The following is a 23,999-nucleotide window of genomic DNA, read 5'->3' as shown; positions in this document are numbered from 1 at the left end:
CAGCCCATCGGCCGAGTTGACGTCACGGGGAAGGCAGAGCACATGGAGTGAAGAACCACCCTCGGCACATGCGCAGATTATTTGTTTACCACTTAGAACACAGCTGTCAGCGCCATCTTGTAACGGCGAATGTGGGCGCGGCTCCCAACACATCACAATTAACCTAATCTTGGTAATCTTTCATAAATGCTGCTAATGAAATCAAATTAGTCTCTTCACGGTGTAACTTGAGGTGTGTCTCCTAAATGATTCCTGATTCTGCCAATTTGAAAATATTAACCATTAAAGGAGAAAGGTGCTTCAAATGATGAAGTGTATTCATATTTACAAATTTTGATTTTATATTAAACTTATATATACCAGTTATACACTGTGGCATTTCAATACATTCATGTAGTATTTAATTTTAAGGGTAATTAATACATTCAAGTACTTATCATCCCTTTATACTAAGAAAGGGATTTATACATTAGAATCCTCTATTAGCCATTTTGAAACTTACAATTAAATTGTTACCTGCCACAGTTATGATGCTGTGACAAAAGCATTATCCTTCTTTGCAACTTTTCAGCCTTACACCACCTTTGCACACTACCCTAATGTATTTCTCCCTGGCTCTGATAACCACTATTTTGCCCTCTATTTCCATGAGTATATTACTTATCACTCAATTTCAAGATTGTTTTCTGGATCACAAGGTTGCAGAGCCCTGTAATCACAAGAATATTAATGGATGAAAAGAACCCCCAGGCCACATCAAGCCTCTCTTCACAGCCAGATCTTATATACTCTTCTCTAGAGTCTAGCCAGGTGATTCCAACTGAACCTCCCCTCCACTTTCTTTCCAATCCTCAGATCTACATGATGGGTCCTAGGACAGGAATGCACCATGCACACCAGCCAAGCTTTCTGTCTACTAACTTCACTGTGCCTAAGGAAAATCTGACTTTTTGGATCAACTTGCCTATGCATTTTGTATTTAGTTTCAACTTGCTGTGTCCTTAAAAGATAGAGGACTAACTGGTACAGTCCATGTACTCAACCTGTGGTATATGATTATTGAATAAAATTATGTGTACACATAATAATATCAAAGCAGTAACTCCCCACCCCAAACCCATCAGACCATACAAACGCTCTCCAATGAACCCTAGGATGCAGAACTTTTTTAAAAAGTCATAAACTTCACCAAAAATTTCTAGAAGTTTAAAGAAGACACAAATAAACAGCTTTAGTGAACTTAAAGAGAAATAAATGTAGAACATAGACAGAATGAATATCTTGAGAGATGCCCAAGAAAATACAATTATAAGGCTGATAGAATTAATGAAGACAATCCAGGATTTGGAAACAGAATTTAATAAGAAGATTGAAACATTATATTTGTCTCATGTTGAATTGAAAATGTAATTGAAAAACTCAACAGTACTGAAAGACCCACAACGTGAGGACTCCCCCATGTTCTGACTCAGGAGAGGCGACACCCCAAAATCAAGCACAAGAAACGGTCTTGCTGCAAATTGCAAGAGGATTTTTATTCAAGAGCGCTCTCGGGCTCATGGTCATACACCACGCAGGGGTAGAGGACCGTGGCGCCCCCAGTAGCTGAGTAAGGGGGTATTTAAAGGAAAAAACCACAACTCAAGGAGGTGGGAAGGGCGTTGTTGGAAAATACCAAAAATTACCAGTTAAAAAAATACCAGTTAAGAGTCACAAGGAAGTACAAAGTCACAGGTGTCACAAGGAATACCTAGTAATTGTTGTTAACTCTCAAGACAGTTTCTAAGAGCCCCTAACAATAGCACATTTGCATTGCAGGTTCCGGTAATGGTCAGGGTGACTTTCTTTGAATTAACACTCTTTGAACACAGGAAGCGGGTGGGTGGAGGAATGTTGCTATCTGTTTTATGATTAGCATACCTTGGAGCACTGAGTTTACTACTCTTTCAGTGCAAATTACTGAAAGATGAATCAAGCAAATGATAGACAAGCAGGGCTTGAAATTAGACAGTCTAGACATAACAAACGAAGTGCCAGGGGCCAGCCTCAGCTTGGACAGGGGTTCTTATGAAGGGATGTCAGGGAGCTGTGAACACAATGACTCAAAGTCCAACTGTGAGGTGAAGCTGGCAGTCATGCTCTGCTCAAGACAGCTCTCCAGAGAGTTCTCTCACGATGTTCTGCTCCAGACAGCTCTTCAAGCAGTTCTTGCTATTCTAATAATTTCTCTGGATCGCTCATATCTTGTAAATCATAAGCACAGTATTTTACTTCAGGTTTCCTTTTGATTATCTTATGAATCAGTACCTGATTATCCCAGCCCTTTAATTCTTAGGAGACAACAAGCACACATTTTCTCTTAACATTGCAAAAGAATTAAGAGATCTGCTGGCTTCAGTTAAGCACAGAAAATAAAGTAGCTGGGTGGGACCTGGTCCTAAATTACAATTTCTATGACACCAGAGCCTAAATGAGTCAGTCTTAGGTTGACCTTGAACACACAAATGGAAAATCTTAGCTGGGAGTGGTCTCCTATGACCACCACTCCCTAAATTTCTTTATCTCCTTCCTTAATGTCTTTCTGATAAGTTTGCTCATAGTATAGCTGCCTTTGTTCCTTTAGATTCATGAAGCCCCTCATATAATTCATATTGGATCTTTTTTTTGTTGTTGAGAAATTAACTATTTTTGAGCCCGTGTTCTGAGAGTTATCTTCCCCAGCCTTAATGGCTGTCCTGAACTTCCCAGGATTTACCATTTTGCAAGACATTAGCCACACCTTCACCTTCGGGACTCATGCAGTCTCTGATTATCATGGAGTCATTAACATTAGCATTAAAGGACAAATGTAAAATCTATAGCCGGGCATGGTGGCGCACGCCTTTAGTCCCAGCACTCGGGAGGCAGAGGCAAGCGGATTTCTGAGTTCGAGGCCAGCCTGGTCTACAAAGTGAGTTCCAGGATAGCTAGAGTTATACAGAGAAACCCTGTCTCGGAAAAAAAAAAAAAACTATACATTATTATACAAACAAATCTTACTTACATGGCAGCCATCAACACTATTGGGGGCCCCACATCTGCTGAGCCTGTCCCAGGGGTAGGAACAGTGTCATTCTGTCCCTACCAAAGCTATGCCAGATCTGGCAGCAAAGAATATGCAACGTTAATTAAAATAAATAATAATAGGAAAAGAACATTCAGAAAATATGGGCACCATGAAAAAGAATTAACATTTGAATTATAGTAACAATAAAGGAGAATAATCCCAGACCAAGGGCATAGAACACATCTTCAATATGATTATAGAAGCTTCCACAAACTAAGGAAAACATAGACATATAGTTATAAGAAGCACCCAGAACACCACATAGATATAAGCGAAAATCAATTCCTCCTGGCACATGATACTCAGAACATGAAGTATACAGAAAAAGGACTATACTGAAACTGCAAGAGAAAAAAGAAAGAGTACAAGTCACAAATGAAGGAAAAAATAACAAAATAACAGCTGATTTCTTCATAGAAATTAGAAAGCCAGAAGAGCCCTGAGCAATGCATTCAAAGGTCCAAAGAACACAATAGCCAACCTAGGATAATGTACTCAATGAAACTATCTGCAACATTTGAAGGAGATAAACAACTTTTCCATGATATCAATAGCTGAAAAAACAAAAACAACAACAACAAAAAAAAAACAGTGTAGCTAAGGAACCAAAACTAAGGAAAATCCAAAAAGTAGTATTTCTGGCTGAAGGGAGGAATGAATGAAGACATGAGTCTAGATAGAAAAAGAGAGCTCTGATTACAGAATCACAGAAATTTACGTAATTCAATGGATGCAATCAATACACACCTTTCAATATATTTAAATATTAATTCCTTCAGTTTTCTAACCTCAAGATAGAAACTAGTTGAATAGATTAAGAACTAAAATCTATCTATTATTGTTTACAGAAAATATATATCTTAGATCGAAAAATAAGCAGCACTTTATAGGGAAATGATTGTCACAATATCCAATCAAATGGGACTGGGTTTCTTTATTTTATTATCTTACACAATCTTCTAAAGCTAACTAATCAGAAGAAATTTAAAAAGACTCTTCATTCTAATCAAAGGAACAGTTAAGGAAGAAGTCATGACTATTCTAATCAAATATGGATCAAACTCCGGTGTGCCCAATTTAATAAAAAGTATATTACTGGAATTGAAGACACAAATTAACATCAGTCCATTGATAGTAGGTGATTTCTATACTCCATTTTTCCCAATAAACAGGTAATCTTAATCTGGACAAAAAGTATAAGCAAAAAAAAAAAAAATCAGAATTAGTGGCATCAATCATCAAATAAACTTAATGGATATCTATAGACTATTCTATATGCCAAGGAGTATACATTATATTAGCAGCACATAGAAGCTTTTCTAAAATATACTGTAGAAGCCTCTCAGTGAAACCTTCCATGAAGTTACCCTACAGTGGGGTGACTATACCCAGGTTAGAATCCACAGGCGAATGAGTCCAGTGCAAGGAGCAGATTACTCTTTCTGTGATTATTTCACTGTTCACTTTAGCAATAAACTCTCCTAGCATGCTCATAAAAACCTGTCTAATTAGATCACATTGGGTCTCCCTTTCATTCTTCTATTACTTACCATTATTTCGTCAAAGTTTCAAACATCAAGTGATCTGACTTGCCTGTTAGAAGAAATAAAAAGCAAGCAAGCGAACAAACAGAAACCACTTTATCTTGTTCTCTGAATTCTGTGTGACGCAGCTCATGCATGGACACTCCCTTCCTGTGGAGCCTTATCTTCTACTCTAGTGTAGTGCTTCTGAAGTTCTTCCCATTAATTTTGACCTTGGTCCCTGTGTTCTGGATCTACTACAGGCTCCCCGTTTCTTCTCTTTGCTTGGCAAACTCACTTTTGTACATCTCTTAAGACTAATTTACCAACACCCTGTTCCAGAAAAATCACTATGTGGCTAATTGCCCTGTGTCTTCTCGCAAAAGAATGATGTCAGCACAACATAACTGTGTTGTTCTGTTTCTATACACTTGCTGAGTGGTATTCTAATATATGCCGCAGTCCTTTTGGGTCCCTGTGTCTGCGTGGAACGGGGTCTTTCGACGCGGGTGGGCAAAGCGTGGATGAATGACAGACAGACACACACACAGGAGAGTTTGTGTGGAATCTGAGTGTAATATTACAACTCGAGTATCAGACTTTTTATGCAGAGGACAATAAGGAAGTTGGGTGAGATATTCGCAAGGTACAATTGAGGTAACCAGAATCTTACATAAAACAGAGGAATGTAAACACAAAAGGTCTAACGGGAACCACCCAGGATAGAATACATTGATAACAGCTGGGATCAACAAGGGCTCCACCTAAAATTCACTAATCTTAGAAGCCAGGGTCAAGGGCTTCGCATCCTTGCCATAGTTCCTATTTTAGTCTCTTGTATAGTCCACCTTTCCCTTAGGCCATTGTAAATACGTGTATGGGTGTAACTCTACTATAGTTTCTATTCTGGTTTCTCCTTTGGTCTGAAACTTCCTTCTTTTTAAGTGATGGTAAATTCCTGTGTTAAGGGAGTGACTTAGCTTTTACAATCTTGCTGAATTCTAAACCCTTGATATTGGTCAAGGATGCCCTTGGACTGTTGGAACACTGGCAGAAGGCTTTAGCCATGTCAGAGCACTTATAATAGGAAAATACTGAAAGAGAGCATGTGGATCCATACTTTAGACTAGCGCGGTAATGGAACTCGGGAATGAAAAATTAATGTATGGGTAGAGAACACTAGACTCCAGGAGGAGAGCTTCCTTGAAACTCTTTTGCCTCATGAGTGACTTTTAAGCCTTTCAGCTTGTCCAGTTGACTCGACCAGAGAGCGTAGCAAATATATACATAAAGATTGTATAAATATGATAATTCAGTATCATATCTTATCATTTGAGTCAAACTAGTAATTATACTAAATCAGTGTACCTAACATTGTAAAAGCAATCAGATCTATTGGATCATTGGAATGGGTATGACTATTCCAAGTCTGCCTAATGTCATTTTACTCTTCCTAAAGTACAACAAAATGTTCAAATATGTTTACGATGGGGTTAACAGTTGATTGAATCTGCAGTGTTTACAGTTTTGCAGGTTTTTCCTGCAATTATAAGCATTGCAGGAAGCAAGGAGACAGGCAGGCAGGCAGACATGGTATTGGATAAGCAGCTTGAGAGTTCTATAAATGGGTCTTCAGGCAGCAGGAAGAAAGAGACACTGGACCTGACTTGAGTGGTTTTTTTCCCCCCCAAAAAAGGTAAATATTTTAATTATTTCATTCTGGAAAGCAGATATTTATTTTTTTTTCCTTTTTCCATTTTTTATTAGGTATTTTCTTCATTTACATTTCAAATGCTATCCGGAAAGTCCCCTATACCTTTTCCCACTCCCCACCCCTGCTCCCCTACCCACCCACTCCCACTTCTTGGCCCTGGTATTCCCCTGTACTGGGACATATAAAGTTTGCAATACCAAGGGGCCTCTCTTCCCAATGATGGCCGATTAGGCCATCTTCTGCTACATATGCAGCTAGAGACACAAGCTCTGGGAGTACTGGTTAGTTCATATTGTTGTTCCACCTATAGGGTTGCAGACCCCTTCAGCTCCTTGGATACTTTCTCTAGCTCCTGGCTTGAGCTTTTAAAAAAGCAAACCCCACCCCAGTGACACATTTCCTCCAACAAAGCCATACCTACCCAACAAAGTCATACCTCCAAGTCCCTTCAGGTTGTGCTGTTCTCTAAGCAGTCAATTCTATGAGCCATTCTTATTCATCCCCCAGAACACCTGAGAAATAGAAAATGTAAGGAAATAGACTGTACTGTAGACTTCAGAACCAAAATGGTCTGCCAATACTTACAAGTCAGCCTGTTCAAATGCACTTTACACTTCTAACATTCAAAAATTTAAGGAGGGAAATACAGTATTTTAAACTACCCCAAGGTCACAGTAGTATTTTATATAGCAGTAGGAGGTACCCCAACATATTTATTAAATATAAGAATCACTGAATATGAGGTATATGAAATATATAACAGGATAAATGAATATAGGGCACAGCTGAGAATGTAGAAAGGCAGGTAATAGAACACTGATGCTCCAGTTGAATGTAGAACTGTGACCAAGAAAAAAAATATCATAGCAATGCTGATATTCTGATGTGCACAGTGGGGTGGGCAAGAAAAGTTATGTAAATAAAGCTTGTGCTTCTAAGTTGAGCATTTTTGGTGTTAGCGTCTCTGTGGAAAAATCAGAGAAAGGTGTACAGGGAATAATAGGAAACTTGTCCCAAGAACCTAGGACTGCTACAATATAACTGAAATAATGTCAATAAAACATGAATAGACAAAGTTAGTAAGGCAATGTGATTCTTCCTAAATGTAAAGGGAAGCCACACTCAAATCATCTGAAGATGGCTGTATTGGACACTCAAGATATTTGTGTTGCAAAACAGTGACATCACAGTGAAAACTTAAGGTTAATCTGGTATAATATTTTGCTAGAAGAAAAAAGGAAGACGAGAAAACTTTCAGTTGTCTCAGATCTCTTTCAAAGATACTATCTTATTTAGTTCTAATAAAATTATTTTCTAATATTTATTTTTATTTGTATGTATGTGTGTGTGTGTGTGTGTGTGTGTGTGTGTGTGTGTGTGCTGGGTGGGTGTATACCACACATATAGATGATCTAGGAAACAAGATAATGAGTAGGAACAAGCCCTCCTAATGACTGTACCCTCCCTCTTCACAATCTCCTCATAGAGATAAGAAGCACATAAGACAAAAGCATAATCAGAGGTAATTTTTGCATCATCATAAAACCAATTGTGTTATCTAGGTTATTAAAATGTTATTAACCTCTAGTAATAAGTATAACCAGTTTTTCAGTCAAATCCCCAACCTTTAATAACCAAAGGTCATTTGTCAAAGGAAAGACAAGAGAAAATAAAGGAATTGATGGAATTTATCTGCTCAAAATACTTAACCCCCTCTATGAGCGAAAAGTCCTGAGATGTGGAGAGATACTATTTATTGTTATTAAACGAGAAAATATGAGTCCTGTACATTGTGTTCAATCATGTGCTTTCATTGTACCTGATAATTATTTAGAGTTTTCTGATTGTTGGCAGTGTATTTCTTTTCAATTTCAAATATTACTCCTTACTTGGGGATGCTCAAGGTTTGGGTGACCCCAAGAGATTTGTTCTCGTGTTACAAGGTAGAAATCTGTGATCAGAAATTCAGGAATTTCATAAATTCTTTTTCACTGTCCCTTCTCAAAGTCATCTCAGCAGATACTCTCTAAAAATCACAAAGTTCCACCCTCCTACACGTTTTCCAAAGTCCTCCCTCTTCTGCTCAGGTCCCATTATCATAAATGGCCAAGCATAATGGTTTTCTGGCAATTTACAATGCGTCAGAGTGATTTCGTGATGAGAGCTTCTTGCTTGACTATAAGATACTATGTTGCCTTTCTTCTAACATTACTTCACTACATTTAAATCTACACAAATCCTTCTAAGGAAAAAGCAAGAACCAAGTTAAACAGAAGAAAGGGGAGTTGAAGTCAGTGTAGTTTTTCACAACTTGTCTCTTCTTCACTTTGGATCTAATCTCATGGGTAATCATTTTAATCTGTCCCTTTAACTAATTTCAGATGAATGAAACTTGTCACCAGGTACTTGTTTATGAAATGCAGTATAAGTACTGTGTAAGGTGCCACTAAATTTTGTACGATGCACCTTCTTTTATGTTTAATAAATTGTACTAATTATTTGAATTCACATCTAACACTCTAAATTTAGCCAACTACTTGTAGTTAGTTAACAAGATCATGGAACACACTACTACCACTTTTCTTTCCTAGCTGCAGTCTAAATATTTATCCTCATGTCAACAGATAAGTATAGCTCTCATCCTTCATCAAATAAGATTTTTTTGCAGCAAAATTCATTAAAAATAAGCCACATGACAAAATGCAGATATCAACTGGCCATGCAGTGCCTACCCCCAATTAATGACTTTACAGCACAACTTCTACACTCAAGGTTCAGGGAACAGCAACATCATGAAAGAAGGAGAGAAAATATTATAAGGGCCAGAGGATCAGAACATCTACTTCTGGATAGTTTCTTTTAAAAACAAGGCAAAGTATTCTAAAAGTTTACTGATATCTTACAGTGTGCATAAGGTTGAGAAAAAAAAAAATCAGAGTTCTGTGTACTTCCCAAGCCTGCAGATATTTTAACCACTAACCTAATAATCAATGCATCCTCCTAATATTAGGTGCTGTGTAGTTGGTAGGAATGACTTTATATAAAATAACTTAAATCAAACAAAATTAGTTGTCAGAGTCTTTTAGTGTTGCTGTAGCTCAGTACTTTGCTTCAGGTGATTTACAAAAAAATAGGCAGGTCTTTTTTTTTTAATAGCTCTGAAGACTAGAAATCTAGACTGAGTGACTACTAGATCCAGTGCCTGAAGAAAAGAACCTCATAGATAGCACATTTATGTGTCCTCCAGTGGAGAAGGAATGGAACATGGGTTAGTGAAACAACTCAATTGTTAGGTTGTTTGGCTACCATGCACAAAAACTTGAGTTCAATTCCTGACACCATATAAACTAGGAGTGATGGTACACTCTTTTTTTTTTTTTTAAGATTTATTTATTTATTATATGTAAGTAACACTGTAGCTGTCTTCAAACACTCCAGAAGAGGGTGTCAGGTCTTGTTACAGATGGTTGTGAGCCACCATGTGGTTGCTGGGATTTGAACTCCGGACCTTCGGAAGAGCAGTAGGGTGCTCTTACCCACTGAGCCATCTCACCAGCCTGATGGTACACTCTTTTTTCCCAGAGCTTTGGAGATAGGAAGAGCAGAATTCAAGATGGCTCTTCACTACACAGCATGCCAAGGGCAGTTTACAAGATATGGCACTTATTCCTTGTCTCAAATGAAGGAGAGGAGGATGAAAAAGTGAAAGTGGATGTACTTTGTGAACCACAGCTGAAAGGGGCACAATCAAGACCTTTATAAGCCACACCACTACTCACAAAGGAATCAGATCATACAATGACCTGACCATTTTAGCAAAGGTCTCATTTGTTCACACCATCACCAAGGTGCTATTGGAACACATGAAATTTTAGGTTGTACTAGGTCACCTTAGTCTCCAGGAACACGTCTGTCTGTATTATTTAACATTTTTAATAAACTTCAAATAAAAATATCTCAACCTTTCCTGCATGTATATTGATATTGAAATTCTGTGGGAAATTCTCATACTGTAATTATGAGAAATCTACTTTATACTTTCTAGACACAATCCACTTTATGAATCTATACTAAACACACACACCTCTTTAAAATTATTTAAAATGTAAGTATTTTGATATTGAGGTTCTTTTCCCTAACATATATATTTTACCCACCCACTTTTTGTCAACATAAAGAAAGTTATAGGAGAAAGAAAAAATATTGTAGGATGTGCAGTGGGACAAATGTCTGAATAAATATCCACTGTTGTTGTTCACTGTGGCTGACAACAGGAAAACCAGAGGTTAGAAAAGGCAGCAAGTTTCCAAGCACAAAAATGTGAGCCACAAAAATGTGGTATCTGTCTGTGCCTTAAATGATAGGGTAGAGACAAGGCTATAGAGTGGAGTGAGAATTGAAAGAGGGCTAGAGAGACTTGTGATTTCAATCATGTCTTCTTGCCTGACCCAGTTTGCCTGAGTGGAATTGCACAAACAGCCTAGGAACAACGATGCCACTTCAATACACACACTGTGGTTAAATCTAAAAACGCATGAAATGAAGCCTGCTGTAAAGAGATGGAGGGCTTCTCAGTCTGATCTTTAAAGTTCCTCCTTGGCAATTTATATCTTCTCTCCTGAAGCTTCAAACAAATTTAAGTTCAGGCCATTTAACTTTACGTAGGTTTTTACTATTTGGCTTTTCCTTTCACATTTCAGTGTGCCTAGTGAACTCCTTGTGAGTAGAAAATCCAGGTCCTTACATCTTTCAACTATTTAGAGGGTATTACTGTAGCATCATCGGTTCATGGCAACATGCACACACAAATCCATCACAAAAAAGTATTAATTCATACTAGAAAAACTGTATTAAGTATAATGCAACTTCTATAGTAACTGTTGAGCATCTACTTAACAATTCTGTGCAAATACTGGTTAGGAAATCTAAATTGTGAATGAGGACTAGTTAAGTCTGTTAGCACTGTTGATAAATAGCTTCATTGCAGGTCTCATAATGCTGGCTTGTAATCCCAGCTGCTCATTAGGATGACCTATGAAGACCACAAGTTCCTGGCCAGCCTACACATCTGTTAAGACTATCTCAAAATAAAATGTAAAAGGAGGTCTGAGGAGTAATTTTAGTGATAGAATGGATGCCCAGATTGTGCTAATCCATAGGTTTAAAACAAACAGAACCAGAACAGCAAACAATAACAAAAAAAGAATAATGTTTATAAATAAATTGTTATTCATTAATAGGAAATTCTAATCACATGTACCTTTAAATCACATGTAACTGTGTTTCAGGAAAAAAATATAGAAAGTGCTATTACATTAATTACTCTGAAATCTCTGTGTCACCATAGCAATTCTCATCTCTGAACCAAAACCCAACTTATATCAAATCTTGGTACAGCCCAGTCCCTTGAATAGCAAGTGGGTCAGAATCTGTGCGTGGGTTTTACCTTCCGTGGAAGGCAAACTATCCTGATGAAAAAAGAAAGCTGATAATAGACACGCAACTTTTTTCTCTACCCTAGGTGTTTCACTAGTAAGGCTGCTATGATGGTAAGCCTGGAGTCTCGAGCTAGATATTGAGGGGGAGATGAATACATTCCATTATAAGAACAGGCTAGATCCACACCCTTCCTGTGAGCCAGTGGGAGGAAACTTACATCCCTTAAACATTTCTTGAGTATGCCTATTCAGAACCAAGAAGCAAAAACATGGTAGATGTGGTGGAAAATGTGAATACCCACCACCTTGTAGCTCAAATGTTATCATTCCTCAAAAGATTACTTCTTCCTCAGTGTTCCATCCATTCTACCAAGATTCCTCTCCAGATAGCTCCATAATCAAATGGTGCTCTCTCTCATCTTTCCATTTTATTTCTAGAGGTCAGCATTACCCATCCATCTCTGGATCATGGATCCTCATTAAGGGTGAAAATCTATGGTTCTAGTCTGACTAGAAAAAAGAGCTTCCTTTAGATAGTTGAAAAGTGGCCTAAAATATATGATACTAATTACAAGTATTATGGCTGGAAAGAGATGAAAAGCATGATAAAGGAATCATCAGGAAGACATTATGCTATCAACATCAGAAAGTCACCTACTCTCCCCATAGCAAAAGGTTCAAGGGAAAAATATAGACTGGCAGGACCCTGGAAACATTCACATTTGAATAATAAGCTAGGATCACAGTGAGAAAACTGAATGTTATGTGATGTTGCAAAATATGTCAAAGCCATTATCCTGTTACAGCGATCTGAGAATAAAAGGCAGAATAGAATCATGACCTCTGGATTTCTCTAGCTTTCTTTTTCCTGTCAACTCTCCAATTGGCCAAACCATTCTACATTCATATGTAATCTGTGTACTTGGTTTAGAATTCAGATACCTTATCCCATTTATGGACTCAAATGCTCTGCTTTATTATATTAATTCACTGTGGAGTTGAAGACCTTTCAGTTCCTTCAAATTACATGTAGTTTAGATGATCACCTATGGATGGCTTCACAAAATTCATTAAGTGTTCAGTAGTTCAATGCAGTTGAGCTTTTACGTCAGTACATGAAGTCTGGTATGTGTCACAATCTCTGATTTGTCAGAGATGAGTGTATCATGTGGCCTCTTAGCTTAACCCTGAGCTACAGCATCTATTAATACACACTTCAGGATCCTGCCACACTGTAAGAGGATATACTTTCAAGGTCCCTAGCATTTTTACAAGGGCTAAATGAAAATGTAAACATCAGAATGTTGAACTCCTCAGCATCACAGTCACGGGCTGAAGGTAGATTCACTGCTCATGAAGACATCTTGATTTTGGTGCTGTTGATTTGTGAACCCATGCTCTAGAATCAGTATTAAGCAAATCAAATTTATAGGAGCTGACAACCTATTCAGAAGCTTGGGAGTACACAATGATTGCATGGTGTAGCAAATTAGTCAGAGCATTTAATGATGGCGTTTAGCCTTTAATTCCAATGTTATATACTTTTTGATGAATAAATTAGTTTGACTGCATTGTAAGAAAAGGGGATTCTAGGGAATGAACGGCATGAAATTCTAAAGATGGTGGTTGTAAACATTCATGTAATGTAAAAAAATTTTTTTTAAATTCAGGTGAATTGATTAAGGGAGAGGAAGAAAGAAGAGATAAGTAAAAATAAGGATGTTATAGAGAAACTTTATTTTACAAATATATATATATATATGGGGGTTTGTGGTGTGTGTGTGTGTGCTAGCAAGTGTGCACATGAACATACTTTAATGAAGTTATATGATAAGGGGTGATAATAATACTTCCCATTGAAGAGCCATAGACTAACTAACAAAAATCCCAGTTCAGGGCAATCACACAAACTCCCAAATAATGTAGTCTATTACTGTGCCTGGGAGAATCATAGATTCCAAAGGAATATCTACTACTACCATTTTCCTATATGAAGATAATTCCTTGTTGTTTGTAAGTACTAGTCCTTATACTCTTAGAGAAGTATTATTCTCAGGGTTCACCAAAGAAACTTCTTTTGTAACAGATAGAAAGTATTTTAAATATGCTCAACCTGTCATAATGAAGAGCATAAGTAACCAAGGTTACAGTATCAACTCAAACTTGCATAATGTAACCCCTGTACCTAAAGCTGAGGAAACATCACAGAAGAGGAAAAATAAAGATCGCAAGAGCCAGAGAACCATAATTACTGTTGCTAAATAGTTTCTTGTAGACATACATGACTGGGAAGTTGCATATATTAAATATCAACAATATGGCTACTTTAAAATGTGCATAATGATGACACTATTTGATATGTGAATATGAATGTGGCACATTTCTCTAGGTCTATGTATAGATGTAGAACTATAAGTACACAATGGCTATTGAGAGAGGAAGAATCAGAATTGGTTATCCAAATGTAAGTGGTCAGTCTTAAGCACAAACAATAAGCTGACTCACGTCTATAAGTGTTACTTATTTATATGTCAGAATATATAGAACAGTGGTAACTTAAAAAGGAGGTCATGAACTTGAGAGGAGTTTAAGAATACCAAAGTTGATATGGGAAGAGATAGCAAAGAAGTACAGGGGGTCAGGAAATTGAAAAGAAATATATAGCAGTGGGGGATGGAGAACTGGGTGTAGCCACTAGAAAGTCCAGATAGAAGGGAAGCAAGAGGTTTCCAGGACCCAAGGGGGATGACATTAGCCAAAATACCCAGCAAAGGAGAGATACAACCTGTAGAGACTATCTCCAGTTGATAGGCACAGCCCACAGTGGGGACACCCACTCATTTAACAATTTTAACCCATAATTATTCCTATTTAAAGTAAAGGCAGAGACAAAAAAAAAATGGAGAGACTGATGGAAAGGCCATCCAGAGACCACCACACTTAGGGATCCATTCTACCTGCAGACACCAAACACCCTGACACTATTGTTGATGTCAAGAGATGCTTGTTGACAGGAGCCTGGTACCTTGAGAGCTTCTGCCAGCACTTGGCCAATACTGATGCAGAGAGCCAATCATCAGACTGAGCCCGGGGACCTCAATGGAAGAGTTAGGGGAAGGACTGAAGGAGCTGAGGGGGATTGCAACCCCATAGGAAGAACAACAATATCAACCAACCAGAACCCCCAGAGCTCCCAGGGACTAAACCACCAAACAAGGAGTGCACATGGAGGGACCTATGACTCCAGCTGCATATGTGCTTTATCTGGCATCAATGGGCGGGAAGGCCTTTGGTCCTATGAAGGCTTGATACCCCAGCATAAGGGGACTCTAGTGTGGTGAGGCAGGAATGGGGGCTTGGGGGAGCACCCTCATAGAGACAAACAGGTTGGGGATGGGATGGGGGTTGCAGAAGGGAAACCGGGAAGGGGGACACATTTGAAATGTAAATAAATAAAATAACTAAAAAATAAAATACAGATGTGGAATGGTACAAGTGATATAACTCCATGTATGAGATATTCAAAACCACTTTAATATGAAAAATTAGAAAGATTAAACTCGAACACTATGGGAAATGTTGCCACTTTCCTGATGGTTGCTCTTCACTTAAACATGAACATCTTTATACATATTGATAAATCTGCAGCATGTTACCAATATGTTTTCTAGTTCTATAAAAAATATCTACCAATTTGATTTTCCTGAAAAATCTTCTTGTCTTTTTTTTCTCTTTCGTTCAAGTCAATGTTTATTTTGTCAAAGCAAGACATTAAAGAAAGACTCTAAAGACTCAACTGTTGAAGATAATTATGGGCCATTGTAGAAGATTCAGTGGTTAATAGCACTTGATGTTCTTGCAGAGGACCATAGTATAGTTTCCAGCACACTTATGGTGCTCACAGCTGCCTGTAACTCCATCCATAGGGAATGATTCCCCATTCTGTTACCCACAACTTGGCTACATTCACACACATACACACCCATATGGATACACACTCAGAATGAGAGAATGATAATAATAATAAATGACTAATGTAAAATATTACAAATAAATAAATAAAACCAGGTGATGGAAACAAAGGGTAGCTATATCATTCTATTTTGTATATGTTTTAATTTCTTACACTAAAGTATATTTTAATATGTTCTTACATAATATTTCCAGTTATTGGATATAAATAGCTTATTTTTTCATGTGTTCAAAATCAGACTATATTAACCATCTATTTTCTGAAATCTTTACATCTAATAGTCAATTTAAATTGGACTAAGCTAAAAATTATAGATTAAACACCTATTTATTTCAAAGTGTTCTCTTTCTTTTGAAAATAAAATATAGTATAAAAAGTTACAAAATATAATATTAATTTAAAGTGTTATTTTTATCTTTTTGACATTTCTCACAGCATTCCCGACAGCATATATTAATTATAACTATTGTGACGTGACAACACCTTTCATTTTCTGATCATTTCCTTTTTCACATGACCCTGTCTCTCTTGAAAAATAAAACTCTTACTTTAGAAAGGCAACTTTAATATCTGGGATCAGTGGAAAGGGTCATGTCTCATTTATTAATGTGTTGGAGTCTTTGTCCCTTTAGTCTTTTTTGATCTGAAGAAAAATAACTTCATTTTTTTGTGCTAGCCCCAAATACTCTTAGGCATTGAACTCCTAGCCTTTATATGCCCGGCAGCTGCTTTTTAAAGGGCTAAACTCTTCTTAGATTGGTTTCTACAAGTAAAACAATTTGAAGTACATCTATAAGGTTTATGAGATCAATAGACTGGCCTACACAGGAGATGGCAGAAAGCTTCTAAATGAATGCGAGCCACACTTTCTTCCAAAAAGCTCAACAGCTTTTAGACACAGCAGCCAGACCAAATTAGTCGGTACCTCCAAGATTCTACCAATCAAACCTCTGTGCAAAAAAAAAAAAAAAAAGCAATTAGCTGAATCAAAGTCATAGCTTCAACAGTATGTGCCCATGATGACACAGAAAGACCTCAAGACTTTAAAGAGGAAGAAGATTGCTATTGTAACATGAATACTTCTAATGATTTCTTTATAAAGAGCCAGGAAAGTAACTATGGGAATCAAGAAGTAATTACCTTGCAAATGGAAGAAAATATTATTTTAAAACTGATTAACTTCTTGTTAAGAAGGAAATTACCAGGCTCTTTGGGAAAACACATGTTCTCACATGTGCTTCCACTGGTTCATCATGGCTGGAACTAACCACATTGAGTGTAATAATCCGGACTTCTACAGGGGTCACATCTTTCTTTGACAAATACAGGTTGTAGCCATAAACAGCAAAAAAAAAAAAAAAAAAAAAAAAAAAAAACAAAACAAAAAAAAAAAACAAAGAGTTGAATTCTTTGGGGAATGTTTTCTTGATTGCTTGATGGGGCTAGAAGTTATTCTGTCTGTTATAGGAAGAGGAAAGCAAGGGTCAGTATAAGCCAGCTACAAACTCTGTGACCTACAAAAGAGACATGACTGCAAGTTATATGATATATTGGTGCAATTGTGACACAAATGCTATGGAAATAACCAACCGCTGCTTCCTGCCAACCATTGGACAGAGCACAGGGTCCCAAATAGAGGAGAGGCCCTTGATCCTGTGAAGGCTTGATGCCCCAGTGTAGGGGAATGCAAGGACTGTGAGGTGGGAATGGGTAGGTGGATGGGAGAGCATCCTCATAGAAGCAGGGGGAGGGGATGGAATAGGGAGTTTCCGGGAGGGGGGGTCGGAGAAAGGAAATAACATTTGAAATGTAAATAAACAAAATATCCAATAAAAAATTAGACTTAAAGCACACTCCATAATATGCAACCCATACCTGATACTGAAAAAGTAACCAAGTATTTGAAACTAAATAGGTTATGGGGTTTGAGAAATACCTTTTATTATTCTGCTAAAGGAATTTAACAATAAAATGACTCCCAATGACTTAGAGGATTGTTCAACTCTTATCGGAAAAACAACTTTTTGCAGTAGGTGGTAATTAACCCACAGACCCACTATTGAACTATGTAAAGAATATAAATGACATTGGAGCACAGAGTAGAACTAAATGGGATGCCACCATGAAATCCTCCTAAGGCTATTTAAAAAGAAGGCTAAAAAAATGTGAGAGGCAGAAGTGGTGGATGACTGCGGGGCAGTGGGCTCCAGGGGAATAAAGGGAATGGGAAAAAAATATGCGTCCTGCCAGAGTTCTGGTGTTCTGGACGGGCAGACACAGGAGGACTGCCACATGCTTTCCACACGGCCCCGGGCGGGTGCCTGGCTGTGGGAAGCTACTGACCCAGCCAGTGGAGGTGGACAAGGGGCAGTCCTAGGAACCAGGTTCTCAGCTGCGAGCATCCCAGACACTGCTGGACACTGCGGAAGGGTGGAGAACAGAATGAGTACCCCAGGGCGGCTCAGTTAGCCCTGGGGCCAAAAGGAGGAATGGGCAGGGGGATAGAGGGGCGCTGGATGGTTCCCATCAGAGCGGGAGTCCTTGGTCCGGTCTGTGGCTTGAGCACAGGAAGGCCTTCCAGACGCAGCTCTGTAGGGGAAAGCCTATCCCCATCGTTCAAGCATGGCAGGCCTTGATGAGCAGAGTCAGTCTATGGTTTTTAGAGATTTATTGTAGAAAGGCAGGGGGAAGGAGAGAAGTTAGAGAGAGAGAGAGAAAGAGAGAGAGAGAGAGAGAGAGAGAGAGAGAGAGAGAGAGAGAGAGAGAGAGAGAGAGAGAGAGAGGCTGGCTGTGGCTATGTGGGGGTGGGGAGAGAAAGAAGGAGGTCTAAAGAGGAGAGTAAGAAAGGTGAAAGCTTGAAAAGAACAAGGAGGGCCCAAGCAGCTCCTTTTATAGTGGGCTGGGCTATCAGGTAACTGTGGGGAGGAGCATACCTGGCGATAGTCGGGTAACTGTGGGGGTGAAGTCTAGCCAGAATGCCAAAGCTTGGGACATTGTCTGTGTGACTTATAGTCACAGAATCATGGAGTTGGGGGCTCTGTGGTGTCAGGCACCTGACCGGGATTGTGGCTCACTTTTCTGTCCCTTGTAGAGTTTTCTCCTGGGTCACCGGAGCAAGCCTCATTCAACAAAAATAGGCTGCCTATCACAGTCCCACAGATGACTCGAAGGAAAAAGTATCTTTCATATATAGTAAAACTGAATCACATATGAACTCACAGAGATTGAAAGCAAGCACAAGATGTGTACAAGTTCAAAACAGTCAAAGTTCAAGCACTGAAGAAGTGGTGGGGAGAACAGAGACAAAGTCTCACCCCTAGTCAAAAAGATATTTATAACTGACCCACACTGAGAAAGGGAAAATCTGTTTTCTCTAGGGGAGTGTCTATGCCCAGGAGTTTAGCCAACACAGAACAGACCCCATGTTTTGTTGATTATGTTTGTTTGTTTCTTTGTTTGCCCTATTTTGTTGTTTTGTTTGTTTTGTTATTTTGATTGCTTGGGCTTTTGTGAGTGGTGTGTTTTATCTTCTCTTATTGTTTTTTGTTATTGCTTTTGGTTATTTGTTTTGATTTCTGGTATGAGAGGGAGGGAGGGAGGGAGGGAGGGAGGGAGGGAGGAGGGAGGAGGGAGAGAAGTAAAGAGAGAGAGAGAGAGAGAGAGAGAGAGAGAGAGAGAGATTGAGAGAGAATGAGATCATGAAGTTGGGTAGGGTTGTAGTAGGACTTGTGGTAAAACATGATCAACATATAAACAAATCCTTGAAGTAAAACCAAGGCATTCTCACCTGCAAAGAGGGGCTAGCATCCATTCCTCAGGTGGATGTAGACCTGCAAACGGGGGAGGGGGTGCTGCAAGCACTGTCTCTGTTGAACTGAGTAGTGATATATATATATCATATATATGTAATATCTCATATATATTACAATGACTCGTTATGTTATGTATTCATGTTTTATAACTTTTTGGATATATACTTTTAAATATTCCAAATTGTGTAATCTTTCCATATTCCTTTCAATTTTTCATAAACCTAAAACTGGCCTAAAAAGCATTTTTAAAAAAATTTAAACTTGATAGTTCTTCTTTAAGTTTAAATAGAGCAAGAATTGAAGAGACTATAATTGCATCTGGTTCACAAACTGTGCATTAGACTTTCATAAGACAAAATGTGACTGAGATTTCCAACACATGCCTCCATACTGCTGAAACCTCTGCTGCATATAACTGTCATGCACACGTTTTATACACATTTTATCTCTGCAAATGAGTATGGCACACTTCAGGCAGCATTGCAAACATCTGGATACGACGAGAAACCCTACCAACTCTATCCAAGTTAAAACCTCAGAATGAATTTGTCCACTGACTAAATGTTTTGAATCTGTTTTCTCAGCTTTATTCTCTCATGTTGGGATACTATTTTTGTACTGTCTGTGTGAAGGTGAGTCCCTGTCTTTCTTCACCTGCCTGAAGCTTTAATAAAAAGCTGATGGCCTAGAGCTAGGCTGGAAAGCGAATGAGGGACTTCAAGGAGAGATAGGAACTGTAGGAAAACATCAGGTGTGGGAGATTCGCCAGTCAGACACAGAAGAAGCAGGATGTATGGGGACTGAATTAGAGATAATGGGCCACATGGAATAGATGGATTAGTATAAGTGGGTTATTAAGTTATATGAGCAATTTGGGAACCAGCCTAAACTATAGGGTCTAAGATTCATCAATAATAAAAAGGTCTCCATGTTATTGGGAGGTAGTAGGTTGAGACAACCCAGTGATACTCTGATACTACACCTTCATGTTTCTAGCTGACTCTTCTAGTCTGTCTTCTATAAGATCTCTCAAGTAGATTTCTAAGCACAGTGGTGCTTTCTTATCCAACGTGAAGAAATAGAATTTGCAGAATTTTTCTATATTATTGTGAACTGTGACAGAAAGCCAGATTAAAAGAAGTGTCACCTATTTGTCTACAAAAGTATAACATGTGTTGTTTTGTATTACTTTGGTTGTAATTTGTTTTCTATGCGTGAATGTGATGCTTATAACATAAAAATGCACCCTATGTGAATGCCCATACAATTTAGTAATTCAACAATTTCATTAACAACATCCATAAATTGAAGTGCATACATTATAGAAAGTTTGTTAATATTTTAAATTGACCCCAAATATTATTAGGAAAACTCTGTCCCATAAATATCACACCAAGGAAAGAAGCAATATAGAGGAAAAATACACACACACACACACACACACACACACACACACAAAATGTTTTCTATAGAATGTTACATTTTTATCTGTTATGGGAATTAATAAAATGAAATGCAAGTAAAACACTGAGCATTAGGACTGATAGGACTAACCTGAATGAGACATTATAACCTCTCAATGGCTTACCATACTCTTTCTTGGTGGTCCTCTGTCTTGCACACCATGCCCCAGTCATCTCTGAGTCTCTCACAGCTTCCTCCTTCTTTCTACATACTATCCCTCACTTAGTTAACTTACTTAATTTTGGCAAGTGCATGCCAGATAAATTTTAGTTCTTTAACTCCCAACATTGACCTGTTATTTTTGCATTGTGGGTGTATTCCCAGCAAAGAACAAACTACATATTAACAGGACTCATGATGTCTCTTAAGAAAATGCTTATTCTTCATTACAAAAGAAAGACCATTCAAGGACCTTTGTCTTCAGAGAAGAGGCTCCAGATGGGGTTTGAGAAAGAAATTTGCATTACCTCTACACAATTTACATTCCAGGAAATTTTTGCAATAATTATGATTGAGGTGATAGAATAAGTAATGAAACAGGAAGACACCAAGGTATAGAAGATTTAAAACTCAACAATGTTCTTACTAGTCACAGATTGACAAAAAAAAGATGGGTGCCAGAAAAGCATTTCTTCTTTAATTTCTTGACCAAAGAGGTCCCATAGACCCTTCTCCAGAAACCATAGGCAAATATCATTGCTCTTGGGTACCCTGCAGAGCTGCGATGGTACAACTCTATTGCCTAAGACTTTACATATTTGAGTAATAGAACATGATGAAATAAAGCTGGTATTAACATGGAAGCTTGATCCATACTAGCAAGACAACATAATATTAGAAGGTGCTGTGAAAGTTACTAGAAGTTTCTAGTGGCTAACCCCAGTTTCTTATCCCTCATTGCTACATATTTTCATTCGATTTCCTGACGCTCTGTATTTCTCTCCTGTCCCTTCCAATATGTGAACTTGCCCCCCTTTTCCCTGACCCTCCATCTCTTCCTCCCAGGTCCCTCCCTCCCTTTATCACATATGATTATTTGTTCCCTTCTTCTATGTAGGATTGAAGCATCTATACTTTGGGCTTCCTACTTTTTAAGCTCCATATCATCTGTGAGTTGTAGATATTCCAAGCTTTGGGGCTAATATTCACTTATCAGTGAGTGCATACCATATGTGTTCTTTTGTGTCTGGATTACCTCAATAAGGGTGATATTTTCTGGTTCCGTCCATTTGCCTGTGAATTTCACAAAGTCTTGTTTTTAATATCTGTGTGGAAGCCAGGGAAGCAAGAGCCTCCCAGGACTCAATGGAGATGACTACAGCCAAAATATGTAACAAAGAGTAGATAGAAACTATAGCAACCACCTCCTGTATATAGACATGGCTCCCATTTAAGGGATGGAGCCACCCACCCATCTCAAAAATTTTAACCCAGGAATATTCCTATTTGAAGGGAAGGCAGGGGTGAAACATGGAACAGAGACTTAAAGAAAGGCCATCCAGAGATCACCCCAGCTAGGGATCCATCTTACCTACAGACAATAAACCCCCACACTATTGCAGATGCTAAGAAGCGCTTGCTCACAGGAGCCTGATGTGGCTGTTTCTTGAGAGGTTCTACCAGCGTCAGACCAATACTGATGCAGATATAGCATCTGTGGGGCGGTGGGCCTTATACAGACAGCCTGGTCCAGGGTCGAGCAAAGGTCTGGAACACCAGTGACCCGGTAAGCGGTGATTTCTACATGCATGGGACAGAAGGTGTTTGATCACCCTTCCTGGTCTCCCTGCCCCCAACCCCCACCCCTCTGCTCCACTTGCAGCTACAGCCTACCAACCCCCGGAGAAGTGTGTCCACCAGTCATGTAGAAGCAGCACAAAGCCCCCCCCCCCCCCATGCAAATAAGTTTTCCCCAAAGCTCTTAGACCAAACCAATGAGAAGTACCTGTTGCCAGACCCTTATCCACCCCAAAACTGTATATAAGAATCCTATCTGGAGGGATTAGGGGTTTGCAAGAACTATTCCTCGGAGCCTTCTGTTTTAACCTGGAAGGCATGACAAGATGGAGGTGGAGCCAACTGCAGTAGCAGAAGCAGCAGAAGCAACTTCTCCTCCCTGCCTGCACTCATTTCCCCTTGTCAGAACTCTCATACTGGGCCAGGCCAGAGATCTCGGTGGAAAGCCTCTAGTACACGGGCCCACATGCACCCAACCATTGGACCGAGACAGGGGACTCTTAATGGTAGAGTTAGGGGAAGGACTGAAGGAGCTGAAGGGGATTTCAACCCCATAGGAAGAACAATATCAACTAACCAGACCCACCAGAGCTCCCAGAGACTAAACCACTAACCCAAGAACATGCATGGAGAGATCCATGCCTCCAGATACATATGTATCAGAGGATGGCCTTATCTAGCATCAGTGGGAGGGGAGGCCCTTGGTCCTGTGGAGGTTTGATGCCCCAGAGTAGGAGGATGCTGGAGCAGTGAGGCAGGAGTGGGAGAATGCCTGGAGAAGCACCTTAATAGAGGCAAAAGGGAAGGAGAGAGGGGAGATGGGATGGGGTTGTGTGTGTGGGGGGTAACAGGGAAGGGGGATATCATTTGAAATGTAAACTAATAAAATGATTAATAAAACAAACAACAAAAACAAAGAAAGTTACTGGAAGAGAAAAGTAACCATCAATAATACTCAGCTGTTAACTCTGTGAGCTGCAGTAATGATTCGCCTGCCAATCATGTCTACTGGTACAATGGTGGCAAGAGTAACATGGAGGTTAGGCATATCACTGAGCTAAAGCCGAACCCCCTGTATCTCTCAGACACTGAGCCACCAACCAGGTAGCATACACCAGTTGATACGAGGCCAAGGACACATACAGAGCAGAGGACTACCGGGTCTGGACTCAGTCAGAGAAGATGCACCTAAGCCTGGAGGGAGTAGGGAGGTCTGGTGGGGTGGGGTTGGT

The sequence above is a fragment of the Mus musculus genome, chromosome 3 (genome assembly GCF_000001635.26).
Source record: "Mus musculus strain C57BL/6J chromosome 3, GRCm38.p6 C57BL/6J".
In the NCBI taxonomy this organism is placed as follows: domain Eukaryota; kingdom Metazoa; phylum Chordata; class Mammalia; order Rodentia; family Muridae; genus Mus; species Mus musculus.
This window is presented reverse-complemented; position numbering follows the sequence as displayed.